The sequence below is a fragment of the Lutra lutra genome, chromosome 4 (genome assembly GCF_902655055.1).
Source record: "Lutra lutra chromosome 4, mLutLut1.2, whole genome shotgun sequence".
Lineage (NCBI taxonomy): Eukaryota > Metazoa > Chordata > Mammalia > Carnivora > Mustelidae > Lutra > Lutra lutra.
In genome coordinates, this window is record NC_062281.1 from 193,147,822 (window position 1) to 193,168,991 (window position 21,170).

Below are 21,170 nucleotides of genomic sequence, written 5' to 3' on the forward strand. Positions count from 1 at the left end.
CTCCTCCCTGCAGCGCGACAGCGTGGCCAGGACCCCCCGGGGCCTCCAGAGCCAGCTCTGGGTCCTGCGGCATCCATTCCCACAGGGGAAAGTCATTGCATTCAGATCAGCTGCCGCGGCAATAGGTCAGGCTTCCAGAAGCCTCCCGCAAACGCTGATTAATGGCCAGGAGCGGCTCTCGCGCATCTCATTACGCACATAGCTGCCATGAAACCATCTTTGCTTTACAGTTTTGTGCAGGACATAAAAGTGGGAAATATCCCAGCCTTCAGAGGGAACCGGCTATGAATACTGAAGCAGACCCGGGTTATTAATCCAGCACCATTAGTCTTAGGGAGTCACCCTAGCACTGACCCCCTAGAAGGAAATTTCTCTTGCTGTCCATTTCTCACTGCAAATTATCCCTCTAGCCACCATCCCCACTACCTGTGAATTATTTGATATTTTGGATAGGAAAGTAAACAATATAAAAAATCAGCAGAACTTAGGGGATCTATAAATTCTTTGCAAGTTATTTTCAGAGTGAGGAAAGCTGATTCATATGGCACTTTACTTCCCGAGATTAATTTAGTTTGCTTTTTTTTCCCTTTATTAATAGGAGGTAAGCACCCTGGAAAGATCACATTTTCGTTCTCAGCAGCACCTGTCAAGGGGATCCCAGGCCCACAGCCCATATTTGAAGGCTTATCCCGGAAAGGCATTCACGGAGCAGACCCAGCATCCGCGGCGCGTGGGGTGCACAGCCGCTCGCGGAGCCCCCGGAGCAGACACGCGAGGCCCCTGCCGCTGTCGGAGGCCGGCTCTCCATCGTCAGGGCGGAAGGGCGGAAGCACATTTTCCCCTGTCATTTTCCTAGCAAGACGTATTAAAACGGAGAAGGCAGCCCCTGTCCTGCACTTCCCCCTTTTCGTATTTATCCAAATAAGTGAGGTTTTACTGCAGCTGCTTTCCTGGGGGTTTGAAGGTTTGCCTTATGTCTGGCGCTCCCTCCTTGCGCCATGCTCTACCCACACGCACATCTGGGCTTTTATGGGACCCCCTGTTCCTTTTCAGTAGGAGGATCTGGGTCTGTCTTTCTTCCTTCGGCTGTATTTCTCCCAAGTCCGCCTCCCTCTCGTTCTGTCTTCTCCTTCTGAGACCCCATCGGAGACACGCAGGACCTCCTCACCCACGGCCGCATCTCGACTTTCCTGCCCCAGCATCTGGGCGGCCTCCTCACTCGTTCCTTAGCCATGCGTAGAAGCTTTTGCTGGCCTCACCTATTAGGAGTTAGTTTGATGGGGACTTTTTTTTTTTTTTTTGTCTCACCTACTAGATATGTTTATCTTGAACAACTCATTGATTCTTTAAAAAAAAAAAAAAGGCAAAAAAATTGCCCCGTTATCTCCTAGTCAAGTCACGTGGATTTTATTTATTATTTCATCTCTTCAAACATCTTAAGCGCATTTTGTCTACTATCTTTCTCAGAGTCCCGTTATCTGAAGTTCCTGACACGTGAGTCCTCCTCTCGTGGCGTCTGTGGGTTCTCTCTCGGGGCAAGAGCTTGTCTTGTCTGCCTTATAACCCTGTCCCACAGCTTATCGACATTGGGAGACCCCAGCTTTCTTTCCACAGGAGTCCCGTGGGTGCCCTCAGCTGAGGACGAAGCCCCACAGGACAGCTTCACAGAAGCACCTGACAAAGCCCAAGGGTCTCACGAGGCCTGGACCAAACGTCACGTTAGGTTCTCCTCAGGGCAGGATCCGGCCGCACATCTACAGACCTGGTAGGCTTCGCATCTCTCTGTCCGGTAGGAAAACTCTTTTTATACCTCGGCTTTGGGGTGGGGCATACCATGCCCCGCGTCGACAGACAGAAGCTTCCTAGTTTCTACCGATCGGGCGGCCTCTTCTTGTCCCCAGTTTGGGGCAGGAGATCTAGCTCCACCTCCCCAGGACCTGGAAAAACTCCAGCAGAGTCTCTCAGCATAGAGCCCGAATCTCCACCTCACTTCTGACACCCACAAACCTTCCCAGTTCTCCTGGAAAACAGGCTACATTTCACTCCAGTTGTATCTAACCGAACCTTCCTCTGGAAATAGAGTTGGAAGCACGGGTCCCAGAGGGGCACGGTCTGTGTCTTGATGGTAAGTTCACCCGCACCCCCCTGACCCCGAGGGATTAGACTCTTGCCTAACACTCACCAGAACACCCAAGAACACACCGAACCGTGGACAGAGCTAGCCCTCCTTCTAACACCTCAGTCGTGCGGCCAACAAATACCATCTGGTCAGAGAGAGAAAAGATAATGCCCCCAAAAATGCCACCCAGCACTTGGGGCCCACTTACATCTCTAGGGTTTCAGAGGCTGCCAAGGCAATCTTACCTGGATATTCCAAGAACTCGGAAACAATTATCTGACCAAACCTAACTTTCCTAAAGAGGCTGTTTCCTGTCACCCTAGACTGATCAGGGAGGCCAAATCAAGATTAAAACCCACTCCTTGGGGCGCCTGGGTGGCTCAGTGGGTTAAAGCCTCTGCCTTTGGCTCGGGTCATGATCCCAGGGTCCTGGGATCGAGCCCCGCATCGGGCTCTCTGCTCAGCAGGGAGACTGCCTCCTCCTCTCTCTCTGCCTGCCTCTCTGCCTACTTGTGATCTCCGTCTGTCAAATAAATAAATAAAGTCTTTAAAAAAAAAACAAAATAAAAAAAAATAAAACCCACTCCTTGTGTCCCCTTGCTGCATAACCAGCCACACAACACCGGCCCCACACAATGCTCATCAGCGCCATCCTGGCCCCACCTCAGAGGCCTCTCTCCACAGCCAGCCAGAATGTCTGGACAGAAGCGGTAGTGAGGAGCCTGTCTCTCAGCCCAGAGAGCACACTGCTGGGACTGCGGTCGTGGCAGAGAGAAGAAAAGGCGTGAGCAAGAGAAGCAGACCATCCTCTCTTCAAACTCAAACCAAATCTCATGGGTACATGGAGGGCAATTTCCAACACCCTTTGATAATTGTTCCAAGTGCACTTTTTATCCCATCCCATGATGGTGGTGGAGGAGAGGTCACACTTTGGAGACCTGGGTGTGACGTGGGACTTTGCGATGGACCTATGTAGTCTTGGGTGTGTCCCTTCACTTTCCCTGAGCCTCTGGGAACAAACACAAGAGCTATTTCATAGACTAGTCCGGCAGACTAAACTGCCAGCCAAACACAGTAGTCGTTGATGCTGCTAATAATGTTAGAGCACCCAAACCCCAGAAATAAATGGTCTAGGCTGGGTCTTCTCCTCCCTCTAGTTTACAGGGAGACAGAACACAGCCTTTTCTAAAAGTCAAATATTCGAGAACATATCCTCACTGCTCTCCCACTCCAAATGAGTGAGGGTTTCAAAACCAGCTTTATTGAAGTCGAACTGCTACCCAGTAACTGCATAGACTTAAGATGTACAACTGATGGGTTCTGACACCTGCCTACACTGATGAAACCATCACCAAATCAAGACAGTGAACATACCCGTCATCCCCAAATCTCCCTTCTGCCCTGCTCACTCTGTCCCACAGGTAGGATTTGATTACAACAAAAAATCTAGTAAGAAAGGAGAGAGAGGGACAGAAAGGAAGAGGGAGAGGAGAGAGAGACGCAGGGAAAGCAAGAAAGCAAAACAGGTGTTTGATGGCTACACGATGGCCAGGAGAGACAGAGAGAAAAACAGGGAGGAGGTGCGAGCATGCAAGGAGCAAAGAGACAAGAGAGAAGCTGAGGACAGGTGTGCACATCTGTCCACTTCCCCTCGGGGAGCCAGAGGAGCCACCCACTGCTCCCAGGGGCGCCAGGTGCCCTGCTCAGGAGCCGGGCTGCAGCTCAGCGGGGACCCTGCACCGTCGCGCCCCATTGCGTGGCCCCATTTTTCACTGTCAAGGCCCTGCTGCAGCACAATTCATCACGGCCAAGTTCGGAAACTACCCCTATAAACACGGAGTGATTCCACCTGGCAAGGGCTTGATTGCCCACACCGCCTGGGCTGCGTCAGCCAAGACGGCTGGCATCTGGGCGGTCTCGGGCCTCACTCCTGAAGCCCAAGGGCAGTGAACGGTTAAGAGCAGCCAGTGACCAGGCCTGGGCACCCCGCGCCTCTGCAGGATGCAATGATCACGGCCTGAGCCTAGGACCCAAGAGGCTAGTGCACAAACAGGGCACAAAGGAGGAGACCCCCACCCCCAGCTCTGCGTGACAGCTTGCAGGAGCGAGCTCCAAGCTCAGGCCCTGACAGGGGAGGACCCGGCTGCCGCCCACTGCTTTGGTCAGCCCCGCTGTCCACGGGGCTGTGTCTGACCCTGGTCATCATGCTGCCTCCTGTCACGGCTCAACGCCAAGCCCACAGTGTGCAGCCCCTACCACTGTGACAGATGCACAGTGGCGCCCTCAGGGGGTCCTAACCCCACAGCCTTGAACCTCAGGTGGTAGAAAATTATTTCTTCGTCTACTTATTTATTGCTGTATGTGCTGTGGAATACACCCCTAGCCCACGTCGGCTCCTACTCACACTCCTTCGGAGCTCAGAGCAGAGCTGCCTCCTGTAACAGCCGGAGCATCATTCTGCCACTGACACTGCCATCCCTGCTCTCCCAGAAAAGCTGGCAGCCAGTCACATCAGCCCCCGAAGAGTCCCCTTAACGAGAAGCCATCAACGCCTACCACTCTGGGGTTGGGGCCTCAAGTGTTTCTGGAATCACAAGCCCCAGGCTTGGGACAGAGAAGAAAGGGAGCCGCCAATTTCCAAGACTATTGGGAAAATAGTGGAGTTAGGGGGCTTCCAGGGGAACAGAGCCAGTGTGGGGGGCGGGGTTGGCCGCAGGGGTGTGGACACAGAATCCGCTTCTCCAGGATACAGCTTGGTTTCAGGTCAAAGACAAAGGGCCCACAGTGTTCTGCATCCTTGCGTTCTGTCCTGATGGAAATTTTTACCGAGTTTACAGAGCAGGGGAGGAAGCCAATGCTGGCTTCCCATCCACCATTTGTGTTGCTGATTTCCTGTACTCTGATGATCCTACAGCGTTTCTGACAGTGAGACCTGTCCCCTCTGGGAAGCTGAGGGGCTGTCTGATGTGGGTTCAGAGGTCTGCCAAGAGGAGCTCCCTTCCTCTTCACTCCTCAGTTTGGGGCTTTGTCCCTCTCACCCCCACACTGCCAGGAGCTGCCCTGACCTCCAGCTCTCCTCACACACAGGGTACATGGTTGAATTCACACACAAAGCCCAATCCCATCCCCAGCCCAAACTCGCTCCTTTGGAAGGTCCTGCTCGCCAATGAGCTAGGCTGTCTTTCAGGGGAGCCGTTCCCAAATGTCGCCAACCGGCTTTACAGAACTGTCCAAGTTGACAGCAAAGGCTTGGACCCGGAAGACTCTTCCTTCAGGAGGTCTGCCCAGCCCTTCTCCATCTTGAGGAAAGCCAACTCCTGAGAACCAACTGGGTCCACAGGTCCCAGAGCAGGACTACACTGAAGTCACCAGAAAAGTCAGCAGTTCGGAGCATGACAGGACCTGTGTCTCCACGCCACTCCTGGACCAGCCCCGCCTCACCGCCAGGGCGCCTGACCCCTCTGCCCGGCTGGCGGACCACAGAGCCAGAGTTGGAGCCAACACTGTGGTGCCAGGAAGGACAGTCTTTCCCTATCCCCAGTGCCCTCTCTTCGGGGTCCCCAGGCTGCTTTTCTGATGCTAAGCACAGAGAGCAGAGTAGGGCACCAGGTCAGCACAGAGAGCAGCTCCTCTCGGGGTGAAGTGATGCTGGAAGAGGCCGGAAGCTTTAACAGCTGGGCAGGGAAAGGATGGGCATTAAAAACAAGAAATGACTCCAAAAATGGTTTTGACCCCAATGACAGGGAACAAATCTTCCCTCACGTGCTCCCGCTCTGTGATGCCCGTGGCTCCGGGGCTAGGAGGAAGGTAGGGTCTACTGTGTGTCATTGAGAACATATTGTCAGCTATCGAAAACGTATCTGTAAAACTGGCTTTGTCTGCCGAGAGTTTGCTTTTGCTGGTCTCGTATAATTGGCAGTATAAATTCGGATGGGGAAGGGCGGGTTAGAAGGATAGAGAATGTTTGTAAAATTGCCGTGGAGTTTTCCAGATGGAGAGAAGACAGTCCTCCATGAATCTTGTCCCTACCTGTTGGTTCTGGGATGAAGGTAATCATAAAACACTGTTCCCCCTCAAGGCAAGCCCACCAGGGTCAGAAAATGCCTGTACCAGGGCACCTGGGTGGCTCAGTGGGTTAAAGCCTCTGCCTTTGGCTCTGGTCATGATCCCGGGGTCCTGGAATGGAGACCCACATCGGGCTCTCTGCTCAGCAGGGAATCTGCTTCCTCCTCTCTCTCTGCCTGCCTCTCTGCCTACTTGTGATCTTTGTCTGTCAAATAAATAAATAAAATCTTTAAAAAAAAAAAAAAGAAAATGCCTGTACCACCCCCCCCACACACAGCCATAAGCACCTTTACCCATAGGCAGGCCCACACCTCTCTTCTTCCCTTCAGCTGAGTCTTATCTGTTGCCTCTAGGACTCCCTTCATGGGAACCCCCCCTTGAGACCATAAAGAAGTTTGCTCAGCGGAGCTGTTTTCTGACGGAGTGGAGGGATGGGTCTGAACCCACCCACCCCACCCACCACCTGTGTGGGTTGACACAGACCTTGAGCGCTCAGAGCCCAGGAGGACCGGACAGCGGTGAGTGCAGAGGCTTTGGGAAGCATGGAGGGCAGAGCGTCCAGACACTGCAGAGGTCAAGGCTGGGAGGAGCAGACCAGACTAGGAAGGACCTAGTTGCATCCGGTTCTGCGCCAGGTCCCTTCTGGAGAAAAGCAAGTCCTCCCTCCGCTGTTCTGCTGGGGACAAAGTGAGCACATGGAGGCAGGCAGGGCTGGGCCCGCGCACCAAGCGCTCTAGCCCACGTTTCTGGGGCACTCGGACATTCAGTCCTCAGGAGGCTCATCTGTAAGACACCAACCTGAGTCTGGTGACCCCAGAAAAGGAGGCAGAAGAAAAAAGAATGACCCACAGAAATTAGACTGCGCCACGACAACACAGGGCTACTCTTCTCCTGTCTCCTCTTCATGTAAAGAACAACCACAAAGCCGTCAGATGGTGTTTGCAAATCTTGCAAACACTACAGCTCTCAAGTTCAAAGGGACACACCGTGGGCACCTAATAAATACTTGCCAGCGAGCATATGCGCCGAGAAGCAAGGAGTTCATATTCTCCAAGGAGCGAAAGCCGCCGCCTCAGAAAAACCGCTTCCTTGTGTCGGGCACGAACGTGCGCGCTGATGTCACCCGATCACAAACCACATTGTTTCAGAGTTTGAAACACCATTCTCGGCTTCATCATCTAACAGATGTGTTCAGAATAAAGAAACGAGAGACCAGAGAAGGGAGGCAACGTCAATAAGGTCACAGAGCTGGGACTGGCAGGGTCAGACCGCAAGGCAGCCTCTCCGCTTCCAGGTGGAGCCCACGGCACTCTGTCGCCGCACCTGCCTCCCCAAGACAGTCAGAGAGCGAACCACGGAGCCTGGAGCCCGTTCGGGACCTTCCGGGAGGGCAGCCTTTTCCCTCCACCTGCATGCCGGTGAAAGCTAAGGCAGGGGGCAGAATAAGGGGAAGGATGCCCTGGGACCCCATGACACAGCAGGGGGATGGGTACCAAGAAGAGATAGAAGTGGGTGAACAGGTAGAAGGGAACCACTGGCACAGGTTAGCCTTTTTTTTTTTCTCTCTACTCACAGAACACAGAGGGGGACTAATTGCTTTTAATTCAGGAAACCAAAGGTTATGCTTAGTAGGGATGTGTTTAGGACAGAGGGAAAGCCAAAGTTCTATGACATCAATGTCACTCTCGTGTCACTGACCCTGCTGTCCTGCTCCAGTGACATAGGACACGCCCTAAGAGAAGGTGAAGTTGGCCAAGGGGAAAGGCTTCATCCCAGCACTGAAGGAACCAGCTGATACGCATAGCTCTGATGAGTGTCAGAGGCACAAGGCAGAGTGGAGAGGCCAACCTCAAGATGATATTGTCCAGAAGCCCCGGCCACAGCGTCCGAGAGCAGCTCGGTGACTGGGGGTCAGGCACGGGCGGGAAGGTGTCCGGGGGCCAGCAGCAGGGAGTGTTTTGGGTGATGGAGCTGTTCTGTCCCCCGAGCGATCGTGGTGCTGGTTTCATATGCTGAAGTTCATAGAAATGCACTTCTCCCCAAAAAATAACAATTTTACAGTACGATCGTTTTAAAAATGCCATGTTTTAAATTGGAAAAAGCAACACCACATGCATTCCGAGGAGAGGCCGCAGCCCCGTCGGAAGACACTCGTCAGACGGCTGCCAGGACTGGGACCCGGGGAGCAGCGGGACGTTTCAGGCAGAGAACGAACAAGCCAAGGAAGGGCCCCAGGTGGGAGTGCGTGGCAGCCGCGGGGAGGGGGCGGCTCTGTGGGGGGAGGGATGCAGCGGCGGGCTGCGAGAGAGGCACTGGGCAATCCACTTACTCACGCCCTGCACTACGTTTAACCGCCTCCACCTGGCCCAAGGAAACGGTTATTGGGCCTCGAGGAGAATGTAGCTCACGGGTACAGGGGCTGAGAGCCTCTCTGAAGATTAGAAATCTTGAACATTTCAAGGTGCCGGTCCATCTAGCAAAACCCAAGTCGGCACTAGAAATGGAAACTTCCAAATTCCTGGCTTCTGTGCTGAGAGGGAATTCTATCCTATAACTTTCAAAATGTCTCGACTTGGAATAATAGGGTCAGAGGCGATCAGAGCTGGAAGAAAATTTACAGATCATTTAGCGTGTGGTTGTTGGGTCAGGGAACCTTCCAGAATCTGAGAAAAAGCTCCATCCTCTTTGTCCAGAAGACACACAGAGACCTAATTATGCAAATGATTAGCAGACGTTCCTGAACTCCCTGACACTCACCCCTGGGCACACCGGGGCCCTCAGACTGTCCACAAGTGCCAAATTAAGACACCCAGACACGACCCCGAAGGCCCGGACTTCCCCAGCTCATGGGTCTCGGGTTGAACGTGTCCTCTCCAGAGCACCCGACCTGGCCCAGTGCCACCTATCCCAAGGGTCCTGGAAATGGCACCAGACAGAAGATGGTTCCCTTTGGGAACAGAGCCAAATGTTCAGTGACGAGAAGTTCCGAGGCTGGAGACGAGGGACAGAGCTCACACACGGTCCTGCAGCATTCACACGGCAGCTGGGATGTCTCCACCTGCAGTCGGGTTAGGCTTCAGTTACAGAAGGGCCGGTCCCCGCAGCCGCTCGCTCGTGTCACTGCAGCGTGTAACGGGGCGAGCTGGCGTGGGGAGCAAAGCTGAGCTCACATTTCTAGAGGGCGTTGGGATTCCCGGGAAAAGGAGCCTGTCTCCAGCTTGTTCACAGTTGACTCTCTCCAGCCCCCTCAGGCCTCCTGGGCTATTTATAGCCTCACACCCAAAGCACAAACTGGTGTTTGCAGCTTTTCCAAGGCCTCGCCCAGGCTCTGCTTCAAGTCAGATTTCCATCTGCGCCAACCCCGGACGGGTCGGCTTCCAGATGGGGCTTCAGGAACCAGGGCTAGATGGGCCACCGCAGAACCTGCACACCCGGCAGCCAGACCTGGGCCTCACCTTCCCCATGCAGATGGGGCCGAGAGGGACAGCCCCAGGTGCCTACATAGGGCCCAGCCGCCCAGCAGGGCCCGTCCCTTCGGCAGGGAGGCCCCACAGAGCCGCACGATGGGCAGGCTCCCCGCTCCCACGCGGACGGGTCTATTTTAAGAGATGTATTTTTAGGATGAGCAAATGTGCCGGGTTTCTATGTTCCAAGGTCACGGCCTCAACTCCGGCCGCAGCTGCTCTGCCAGGCCTCCTGTGATTGACTTTGGAGGTCGCCTTCCGCTGGCTGTTTGTGGCTTGGGCTTTAAGTGAGAGGAGTCTCGAGGAGGCCAGCACCGTGAGGTGCTGTGGCCCTGGAGGAGTAGAGGCAAGCCGTGAAGGTGAGCTCTGGCAGCTCCCGGAAGCGGAGGCCTGCAAAGGCATCACCGCCCTCACCGCCACGAACGCACGAAGAACCAACCCACAGCGGGGGGCCGCGGCCGCCCGGAGGAGGCGGCAAGTTGGCTAGGTCCACGTGCAGCCGCTGGTTCCGTCCTGAGCACCCGAGCTACTGCAGCCAGGGGCGCACTGCACGCTGAGGGGGGCCGGCCGGGCCCACCTGGTGGGCTGCTGTGCATGAGCGAGGGGAAGTACTGAAACCACTTGGTCCCCGTGGCTCACTCAAGGGCAGATGCCACCGCGATCATTTTCTCACGGGAAAGCCCTCCCCTTGACCCTCTCCTCCATGCCACACCCAGGCTGGCGACGCTCTCTGGGACGTGGCCCAGGTGGGGTGCTCCCTTTGTCACAGCCGCGCCCTCAGCCAGGCCCTCCCACCCACAGCCTAACACCATCTTGACCTCAAGCCTCTCCCTGGCCCCGTCCATCTGTCTGCCTGCTACCAGCCCGGTGAGCATTCTCGAACACAGATGGAGCCTGCCACACCCCTGCGTGCTCAGAGGCCTTCCGCGTCTCCCCGTGCTCCCCAGGAGAAAACAGGACTCCTTAGGCCTCACAGGCTCACTGGAAACCTCCTCCAGCTCAACAATAAAACAAATAACTCCACTCACAAATGGGCAAAGGACTTGAGCAGTCATTTCCAGCACAAAGACCTAGAGATGGCCAGCAAGCACGTGGAGAGACACAATGTCACTAGCGTCACTAGTCACTAGCTGTTCGGGAGATGCAAATCGCAACTGCAACAAGATCCCACTTCCCTGGTATGAGGGCGGCTGTGACCAAAACAAACAAACAACAAACCAGACAACAAGGGCTGGTGAGGATGTGGAGTCGCTGGGAAGCCCCGTGCTCTGCGGGGAGGGGCGTAAAACGGCCCGGCCTCCCTGGAAAACAGGATGACGAAAAATTAAACAGAATTACCGTATGACCCAGCAGTCCCACTCCTGGTTATAAACCCAAAAGACCTGAAAGCAGGGGCTCGAATCGATATTCGGAGAACAGCGTTCCCAGCAGCATTATTCCCAACAGCCAAAAGGTGGAGAACCCTGAGTGGTCCGTGGACAGATGAACGGATAAACCAAAGGTGGTCCTACAGGTACAGGGAAATATTACTCCGCCTTAAAAAGGAAGGAAACTGAGTCACACGCTACAGTATGGGTGAACTTTGAAGACCTCATGCTCAGTGAAACGGGCCAGACAAAAAAAGACAAATATTATATGATTCCACTTACACAAGGTACCTAGAAGAGACAAAGTCGTAGACACAGAAAGTCCAGTAGTGATTATTAGGGCTGGGCACAGGGGGCCTGGCAAGTAATGTTTAATCCCCATCGAACAGTCTCCATTTGGGGTAAGAAGTTCTGCGGAGGGAGGTGGTGACTGAACTCAGCTCCCCTGAACGGTACCTGGAGAAATGGTTAAAACAGGGGCGCCTGGGGGCTCAGTCGGTAAAGCGTCTGCCTTCTGCTCGGGTTTGATCTCTGGGTCCTGGGATCGAGCCCTGCATCGGGCTCCGGGAGTCTGCTTCTCTCTCACTGTGTCACTCTCCTTGGGGCCCTCCCCCACTGCTCGTCCTCTCTCTCTCAAATAAATAAATAACATCTTTTTAAAAAAATGGTTAAAATAGTGGATTTAATGCTATGTACATTTTACTTTTTTTTTTTAAGACAGCCCGATTCAAGGCTGCATTTCCAGGCTCATCTCAAGACAGGCCTAAGAGCCACCAAATGTCTACCGGGTCCTAAAACCCCGTTTTCTCTCATCTCCCCGCCTTCGCTCAGACGCTCCTGGTGCCAGATGCGGGAGAGGAAGGGCTTCCGTTCCTCAGCTCAGCAAATTCATTCAAATATTTATCAAGCACCTGGTCCGTATAAGCCGCTGTTGTGGGTGCCGGAGACACACGGATGGGAAACGAGACCAAGATCCCTGTGCTCGTGGAGGAGCAGCAAGTAAACACGTGTCAACCTGTGCTTTCCCGGTGACGGTGCCGTGGAGAGAAGTGTGACGGGGACAGGGAAGGGCTGAAACTGTCCCGGGCGGCTCCCTGGAGAGGGGACACTTGGGAAGGACCCACTGGGCGAGGCTCGCAGGGCAAGGGCAGCTATTCCAAGTCAGGTCCTGCCCTGGGAGTTCTGCACGCACCCCCCGGTGGAACTGGGCTTTATCTCCTCATTCTGCACATGATGACACCGGGTCTCCTGTGAAGCAACCGGAAGAGAGTGGGAGCTGGCAATGCCAGAGGAGGCAAAGAGCATTTCCAGAAGCTCAAGAAGAAAGGATGGCAAATGCAAACAGCCAGACTGTGGGGCGGGAAGGGCGAGCCAGGCAGCCCTGCTGGGCCGAGGGCAGGACGGGGCCGCGGGAACGACGGGGCCGCGGGAACACGGGCCCAGAGAGGCAGCCGCAGGGTCCGTGCAAGGCCGTGTGCTCTCACTCTCGGCGCCGTGGGAGCCACCGGAGGTTCTGAGCACAGAGCAGCCTGCGTCTTGGCCGAACCGTCCAGGCGGCGGGCATGAGGAAAGCATGAAGGCCGGGGCAGGAGCAAGGGAGCAGGTGCTGGGTCTGCACTGGCACGTGGGAGCTGGGAGGCGCCTGCTCAAGGTGGGGAGATGCCAGACGTTTCGAAGGGAGGGCCAACAGGGCGTGCCGACGGACGGGGTACGCGCAGATGTGGGGCGGCTCAAAGGGCATCCCAAACTTGGGGCTAAGAGGCTGGGAAGATGGAGGTGGTGGGTAAGAGTCAGAAGGTCAAGTTTGGGCAGAAGCAAGAGCAGCCGGGTTTGGGCTGTTGACCCACGGAGGCATCGGAGGAGCGGATGGACGGGCGAGTTGGGGTTCAGGAGGGAAGCCCAGGCCACCGACTCCTAGGTGGGGTTATATTTAGACGCATGCAGCTGGCTGTGAGTGGCAAACAGGGAATCCAAGGACAGAGCTGGAGCACGACAAGATTCAGAGCGGGGAGTGGGGGAAGATGAGCAGAGCCGGCAAAGGAAACCGCGAGAGGAGGAGCCCAGGCAAGAGGGAAGCCAGACAAGGCCATGGCTGGGAGGAGGGGCCCAGGGTCAAGAGTGTGACAGGAGGTCACGGATGATGGGGGTGGTGCGGGGATGACGGTCCGGATGTGGCGGGCTGGCGGGGCATCCGTGGGCACGGCGGTACCAGCACCGCTCCTGGCGGGCAGCCGGAGGCCGGAGAGGTCAACAGAGGTGTGGCTCCCACTTTGTCCTTCACACCTTTCCAAACCTCCCAAATTTCTGCTTCCCAAATACTGCTTTCCAAATTTTTTATTGTGGGGAAGAAACGCAGAACCTACAATTTGCCATCCTAACCCTCTGCGTCACATAAAGTCCTTTCGCACTGCTCTGCTCCCATGAGCGCTGTCCGTCTCCAGAACTTTCTCAGCTTCCCCAAATAAACTCCGTCCCCACGAAACACTAACGCCCCGTCGTCCCCCCCTCAGCCCCCCCCCGCCCTCCATTCTGCTTTCTGCCTTCTGATTCTGGCTCCTCTCGGAACGTCACATACGTGGAATCGTACCATTTTCGTCTTTTTGTGACTGGCTCTCCTCCCTCAGCATAATGTCCTCGAGGCTCACCCACGCTGCAGCGCGTGCTGGGAATTCCTTCCCTCTGAAGGCCCAGTGATACTCCACCGTGGGGCTGGGCCACGTGCGGCTGATCCACTCATCCAGCCCCAGACACGTGGGCTGTTTCCCAGGTGAACGTGGGGCTTGTGAACAACGCTGCCGTGAACACGGGCGCACGGGGAGCTCGGCAGGCCCCTGCGTTCGGTTCTTTTGGGTACGCACCCAGGAGTGGAACTGAGGGATCAGATGGTTGTTCTATTTTTAATTTTTCGAGGAGCAGTCCTACTGTTTTCCACGGCAGCTGCGCCATTTTACATTCCCACCAACAGCACGCGCAAGGGTTCCAATTTCTCCACATTGAGAGGGATATTTTTAAGATGGGAGGGATCATGGCATGTTTGTATGCTGATGGGAAGATCCAGGAACGGGAGAAAAATAGACGCTCGGGAAGGCAGGGGAGCAGGACCAAGAAGAGCAGCAGAGGACAGAGCCAGGGCCTCCCGGTAACCGCGGAGAAGGTCGTTCTCGGGCACAGGTGCGGGCGCTGGCAGGCTTGGCAGGGGGAGCCTGAGCGAGTTCGTGCTCCGATCTCTGCTCTCTGCTCAGCAAGGTCGTCAGCCAAGACAGGGCGAGAGCAGTGTGGGGGGCCTGAGAAGGGAGAGAAGGGAGCCTTGAGAGGGAGAGGAGCAGACGGGGGACCACAGAGGCTATGGGGCCTACACGGCTGTAGGCAGAGAAGCCAAGAGCGTGACTGAACCAGGGTCAGAGTTTCACTAGGGGAGTGTGAGGAAGTGAGAACGGGGCCAGAGTCAGGAGAGTGACTGGTGACACTTGGGCGGGGAGGGAGTGAGTGAGGAAGGAGGACGAGGATGGGACAACCCACCCCTCCAACCCCCACCCACATCAGGGGTCCGAAGTCCCAGGGCCAGCTGGGAGCCTGGAGGGGTGTAGCTCCAGTGAGGACAAGGTCACACACAGCGTATATTAATGAGTGTCTCCACCTGCCAGCCTCCAAGGGACAGGACCTCAAAGAGCTGGCAGCCCAGTGGGGGAAGTGGTCCAGACAGGAAAGGAACAAACAAATAAAGGAGTTACAAACTGCAATTAATGTCATGAAGGAAGGAGGTAGCCGCATGGTTCCCTGAGGAGGAGACCAGAGTGAAGGGAAGGGACCAAGCTTGTGCGCAGTATTTCGGGAATCCCAGGGGTCTGCGGAACAGAGGAGCATGGGGAAGAGACAAGGATGGTGCCGGGAAGCTGGGAGGGGCCTGCAGGCCACGGAGGGGAGCTTCCCCTCGCTTATTCTGAAGGCCATGGGGCTATCTGCAGAGCTGGCAGCATGGTGACCGATGCAAAGTAGAAGAGACCATCGCGAGTCGACAGCGCTGGGAGTGCGACCGGACCGAGAGTCTGCAGTGCTCCCTTCTGAGGCCATGGGGCCAAGGCAGAGATCAGGAAGGAGCTCCCACCCTCAACAGTGGTGCCACACCGGGTGGTGTCTGTACGCACAGTTGCTGGCATGTTCGGGGCTAGAATTTTTGCCCCAACAATCAGAACCAGACAACACCTGTGCCTGGACCCAGCCGTCCACGCAGCAACCACGCCCAGCCACTGACCAGGCCACATGGGCCACCCAGAGCTCTGCCCACTGCTCGCTCCACCCAGAAGGCTTGGCTGAAATGGAAGAGAAGGTGCCTGGGAGGCCGAGTGCAACAGACCGTTAGCAACAAATCCGACCTCTTGGAACCGTGTAGAAAGGAAGGCTGGTGGGTGGGGGGCCAAGCGCACGGCGACAGCTGACACCCAGGGAACATCTAGTCCGAAGCAGGTCCCACCTCCACGAGACTTCATGGACTCTTGGGCCCAGTACGATCTTCTGTTTTAGAGACAGTGAAACGGGGAGTCACACCAGGTAACAGCAAGCAGGAGAGCCGAGATGTGAACTTGGGTCTTTCCTCCTCCAAAGCCCACTTGCCAAACAGCCGAGCTAACAAACTCAGGAGGCAGGCATGCTGTTTTCAGAAAAGGTCTCTCGGCCCCCGCAGGGCTCACCCAAGGTCCCGAGGAGGGTCCTGGAGGAGGCGTGTCTGAGCCAAGGGCCCCCGGTTGCCAAGTAAAATGGAGCTCAGACAACATGCAGGCCAGAGCGGACAGGCTTGAGCTCTGGACGCAGAGTAAGGAGCACTGGCCAGGGAGCCAGGCGCAGGCCCTAATTCTCATGCTCCCTGGTGGCTTCTGCAGTCTTATCCTCTCGCTTCTCTGGGCCTCAGCTTTCCCAAGACCCAGAGAGCCCTCTCAGGGGCGGCGTCCTGCAAGCCAATGGCTCGTGGTTATACCCAAGGACATTCTGCCCTGTGGACACAGCCAGAGAAAGCAGAAGGCTCTGATCTCACCCAGCACTTGAGCCAGCCGCGCCGGCTGAAGAGCAGACCCAAGCCCACAGCCTCATCGGAGGTGGTTCAGAGGCTCTGCACCCACCCGCGGGGGGTGGCCCGCATCCTGGTCTCAAGGCAAGCTCGGCAGCTCAGCCTGGATCGGGGGTCCTGGCTCTGTGTGGCCCCAGGGGGACAGCTGCAGCTGCCAGACTCACCCCGCCCCCAGCTTCCTGGAGCTGCACGTTTGCGCACCCAAGCCCGGCAGGAAGCTCGCCCCTTTCCACGGCTGCAGCCCATCCTCCGGGGCCACCACGGCACAGGTGCCTCACGGCAAAACATGCCTGGCAGCCTGGCAGGTGCAGATGGCACGGGAAGTGAAATGCAGGGGGGGGAAGCACTCAGTGAGCCCCTCAGCCAGGGCCGCTGAAGCCCAGAGAGGGGCAGGCTGGGGTTTTCTTGGGCCGCCGGGCAGACCCTGGTCTTGAAACCAAACAGCCCCCAAGAGGACGTGGACCCTGGGTTTCCTATCTGCCCTTAACAGGAGGGAAGTGGGCAAGGAAAGGCAGCCATCCTACTCCCAGCCCCTCTGAGCCAGAGCAGATGCCTTGCAGCCCCAACACTGACACAGAATGAGCCCCAGAAGTCCAGGTATGAGCCCTGAGAACGGAGAGTTCAGAGGGCTGCCCCACCTGTAAGGCACTCTGCAGGCTGGGACTGTATCCGGGGATTGCCATGGCCCTGCTCTGGATGGGGAGGCTGAGACTCAGCCAGGAATGTGACCGACCTCAAGCAAGGTCAGACAGCTAAAAGTAATCCTCCAGCGTCCTCGCTCCCCTGCCACCCGTGAGCTGCCACCACAGGGGGAAAGGCAGAAGCACGTGAAGGGGCCAAGAGCCAATGGATGAGAGACCCTGCTGACCCCCAGGGAGGTGCAGAAAGTGCTGGCGCCTCCCAAAGCCTCCTTACCCAGGCCCAGGAGGCCAAAGCATCTGTTTCCTTTGGGTTTTTTTCTCCAACACTAAACCATAACATTTATCCTTAGGTCACTTAAAGCATACCGATCAGGTTAAATATTTCATTCACTAAATAGCTCAGATAGTTATGGATTCTACCAGAAGAGAGCAGAAAGTTAATTTTACCCAATAATATGAAATAATCATCTTAAATGAATATTTTACAGTTTGCATTTATTAGCAATCCAATTCCTTGAGAGCTGCTTGCGAGGGGTCCCAATGTCTTAGGAAATTTAAACAACGGAGATGAAGCCATCAACTTGGAAGAGTTCCAGTGACCCGGCACGGGTACAGGGTGAGAACATGCTGCTCCCCAAGGCCGGGCCCTCTGCTGAGGGTACTCGGGGCCCAGCCCCCAGACTGGCTCCTCTCTTCTCCAGGAAGCTTCTGGCCAAGATGAGTGGGTCTCCTGCCCCACACAGAGCCAAGCTCATGGCCTGTCTAGATTCTCCCACCTGGTAGCCTGTTCACGCCAATGAAAACAAGAAACCAACAAGCCACCCAACTCTGAGGCAGCACGTGCTGTGTGAGCAGCGCTGCCTCTGTCCCCATGACACTCCTGTCACCATCAGGCTCCCGGAGGCATGAACTTCTGCTGACAGTCCCTGCTCGGAATTCTCTGCCCCCCGCCCCTGCACACACAGCTCCTCTGCCTCACTCACCCCACACTCGTCTGCCCAGGTGTGGTTCTAGGAGGATCTCGCTGGAGAAAAGCTGAGGCCCCAGACAGGAATTAAGGTTCCTTAAGAGGCTGGCTCCCTTTCCACACCCCTCTACGGCCGCAGAGTGCCCCAGACAGCACTGGTCACAAGGTCAACTCCCCCTCCAGCAACCCCCTCTCCAAACTCCATCGCCTAGATGGAGGCCGGGCTGCGGGCCTTCCTTTTCCAGTCTCTGGTCCTGCTCCTGACTCGGGAGGCGCCCGCCCGAGGCCTGCTCCCTGCCGCTCCACGTTCCGGCCCGCACTCAGGGCCGCGTACGCTAACCGTGCGGGGTGCTGTTGCTCTTACAAACTCTAGGTGGTTTGTAAGTGAATTCAATTAACAATCATTAAGGACTTAGTCTGTGCAAAGGTCTTGGGGGTGGGTAGCAAATGGAATAAGCCACTGGTTTGTCTGCCTTCGTGGAATTTGTAAGCCTATAAAGAGGGTCTGCAGAGGATGGCCAAGCACTATAGGCCGGTGGGATCAGTGCTGGAAGAGACAGAATGTTGGCAGCCCCAAGAGGCAGGCCTTCGCCAAGAGGCAGCACCTAAGGGCAAGCGGAAGACCCAGGGCAAGCCAGACCGCGTGAAGCAGCCAGTGGCCTGAAGGAGGGGTACAGGGTGGGGGGTTAGGAGGAAGTTTGGAGCTCAAGGCAGGAAGGTAAACAGAGACCGGATCTCCAGGACCATGAAAGGAGTGCTGCGCACTCTGAACTATTTCCAGGGGGAAGTGGGGAGACCCTTGGGGGCTTGAGTCAAGGGAAGGACCCAGGAGTGACGTTCTGTCTCCCCAGCTAGACAAGAAGCTGCGTCAGTTGGGCCAGCAGGTTCTGGCACTCACCATGGCCACTCAGGGGTCCACGTTTTGGATTCTCACTTCTCAGGTCCTCTTCCCTTAGGCCTCGGATTGGATTAAGTGCAGAAGCACTCAACGTGTCTACGCCTGTTACCTGCTGTCACCTGCTCTAAGCACAGGGTCTCTAACCCACCAGAACAGCCTGGGTCTTTCTTCAGAGTCATATCAAGTAAGATTCCATGTGATCAGCTCCTCAAAGGCTTTAGTGACACAGTGGCCCTCGTCTCAGAGTTGGTCTTTTCCTTCCGAACAAATAATCAGACACCCCGATAGCAGCTTTCCCTCCTGCCCCTGATTACCAGGCACTTGTAGCTAAATGTGATGCCTAGTTCAATAATGTTATTAATATCAGTTTTTTTAGATTTTTTACTTCTGTCTGGCAGCCTTGTTGGAAAAGCGAGTTTTATTATAAACCATCGCAAATCCTTCCTGGAAGTAAACGGGGTATAAACCCAGGTATGCATCTTCCTTGACTTACAACTAGGTTACAGCCTAATAAACCCATCATACATTGAAAATACTGTAAGCTGGAAATGCATTTAATACATCTCACCTACTGGATGTCAGGGCTCAGCCTCGCCTCCCTCGAAGGTGCTCCGCACACCTTCAACAGCCTATAGCTGAGCAAAATCACTTAACATGCAGCCTGTTTTACAACAGCATTGACGAGCCTGTGGACTTCACCGAAGGCTCTGCTGAAACCGACAAGCTGTGGCCGCCAGCACATGTGTCCCTCACCCCGTGGTCGCTGCGGCTTGCAGCCGCCCCCCACAAGTGTGACAAGAGAAGCACAAGGGGTATCTCTAGCCCAGGAAGAGATCAAAATTCAAACTTAAAAAAATAATAAAAGATACAAATAAAAATTAAAAAGGAAAAGGGGCACCTGTCTGGGCTCAGTCAGTGGAGCATATGACTCTTAATCGCGGGGTCATGAGTTCGAGCCCTGCATTGGGCATGGAGCCTACTTAAAATTTTAGAAAGTAAATACAAAACTAAAAGAAGAAAAAAATTGGAACTGCAAAGTACGGTTTCTGCTGAATGCGTATCACTTTTGCGCCATTATCAGGTCCAGTCCTTAGAAGTCAAACCACTGAAAGCCGGGGATGCACTGTAAATAACTACATCCTCGAACCAGGAAAAAAACAAAAACTACAAATTATACAGTGTTTCCACTGTTTGGTTTCATAAAAAGGTTAAAGGGGAAATCATAGAACATGTGTGTGAGAGAGGGACGAAAGACAAGTCTTGTGACTCGGAGGGGGACAGACCCCTGCCCTGAGCGGTGGAGGTGAGCTCAGGCCTGTCAGATGCAGACAGCCCCCTGTGACGGGTGACGGGAGCTCAGTCACAGCAAGTGCCCAGTGCTGGGGACGGCCCAGGGCACGCTTCACCCAGCCCAGCCTTTAGTGGAGGTCACCATCTCATCCCCTCAACCACATTCCTAAGCCTGCCTTTAGGGATGGGTGAGCTTCTATATCATTTTCTTTATCATCACCAAACTAATTTCCTAGGCCTGGGCCTCAGGGTAATTCTGAAAGGAGTAAAGGTTTTTGTTGTTTTGTCCATCAGATAAACAATAAAAGTGATAAAGCCTGCCACCTTCCATTCAATAGAATTTCTGAAACTGATAGTTCATGCTGATAAAATACCACCATGCCTTTTCTTCTCCTCTCTCCTTTTCTGTAACTTTTGGAACTTTCTGTAATAAGTATATGTTAGTCTATAACCAGGAAAAGTAAACTCCATTCTTAAAAATCTCTTTGCTCACCAGATCGTCCTATCCAGGGTTTTAAAAACAGAGTCAGGAGAATCAGAAGACATCCCATTGCTCCCGTTGCTCAAGACAAGACTAGATTTAAATCTGTGGAGTTCCCAAGCCCCAGTTCCATGGCCTGGTCTAAGAAGCAATTCCCAGTGCTCCTCCAAGTCTAGCTCAGCCCAGAATGTGGCACCAGCATGCCCCCCCCCCACATCCCTCCCAATGCTGCTGGCCAACCAGCTGCTCTTCCTTGCCATCTCCCAGGCCTCCCTGAGTTCCTTCTCCATCATATCCCCTGCCCTTGTCTGTCCCGCACCATCCCCGACTCAGCCAGCTCTTAGAGCTGCTACTCGAGGGGATGGCCCCCTCCAGACCCAGAGCTCTGGCAGCATAGATTCTGGGAATGGTCTTGGACGTTTCCGTGCTTAACCCACCAAGGTGGGCTGACAGGACTCTGCAGAAACAGGACTCATGGTGGCCCTCACCGGAAACATCTTCCCCCCTTCTTTCCTGCGTGATGCAGTCAGGCTTAGCCTGCTCAGGCTGCTATAACAAAATACGATTGACTAAGTGACTTAAACAACAGAAATTAATTTGCTCACAGTTCTGGAGACGGGAGAGTTTAAGCTCAAGGTTCAGCATGTTTCAGAGTTCGGTGAAGCTCTCTTCCTGACTTGCAAATGGCTGCTTCTCACTGTCCTCACGTGTTGAGAGAGTAAACTCCAGCCCCTCACCCTTCCCAGAAGTCCCCATTGTGTGGTCTCTACCCTCAGCACCCCACCTAACCCTAGTCACCTCCCAAGGCCCCACCTC

General features: G+C 55.0%; 1 protein-coding gene across 6 annotated transcripts in view; it reads right to left on the minus strand.

Moving 5' to 3' along the window:
* The window catches only part of CAMTA1 (calmodulin binding transcription activator 1), an 826,942-nt gene that overhangs the window by 607,870 nt on the left and 197,902 nt on the right, over window positions 1-21,170 (minus strand). The window lies entirely within an intron of this gene.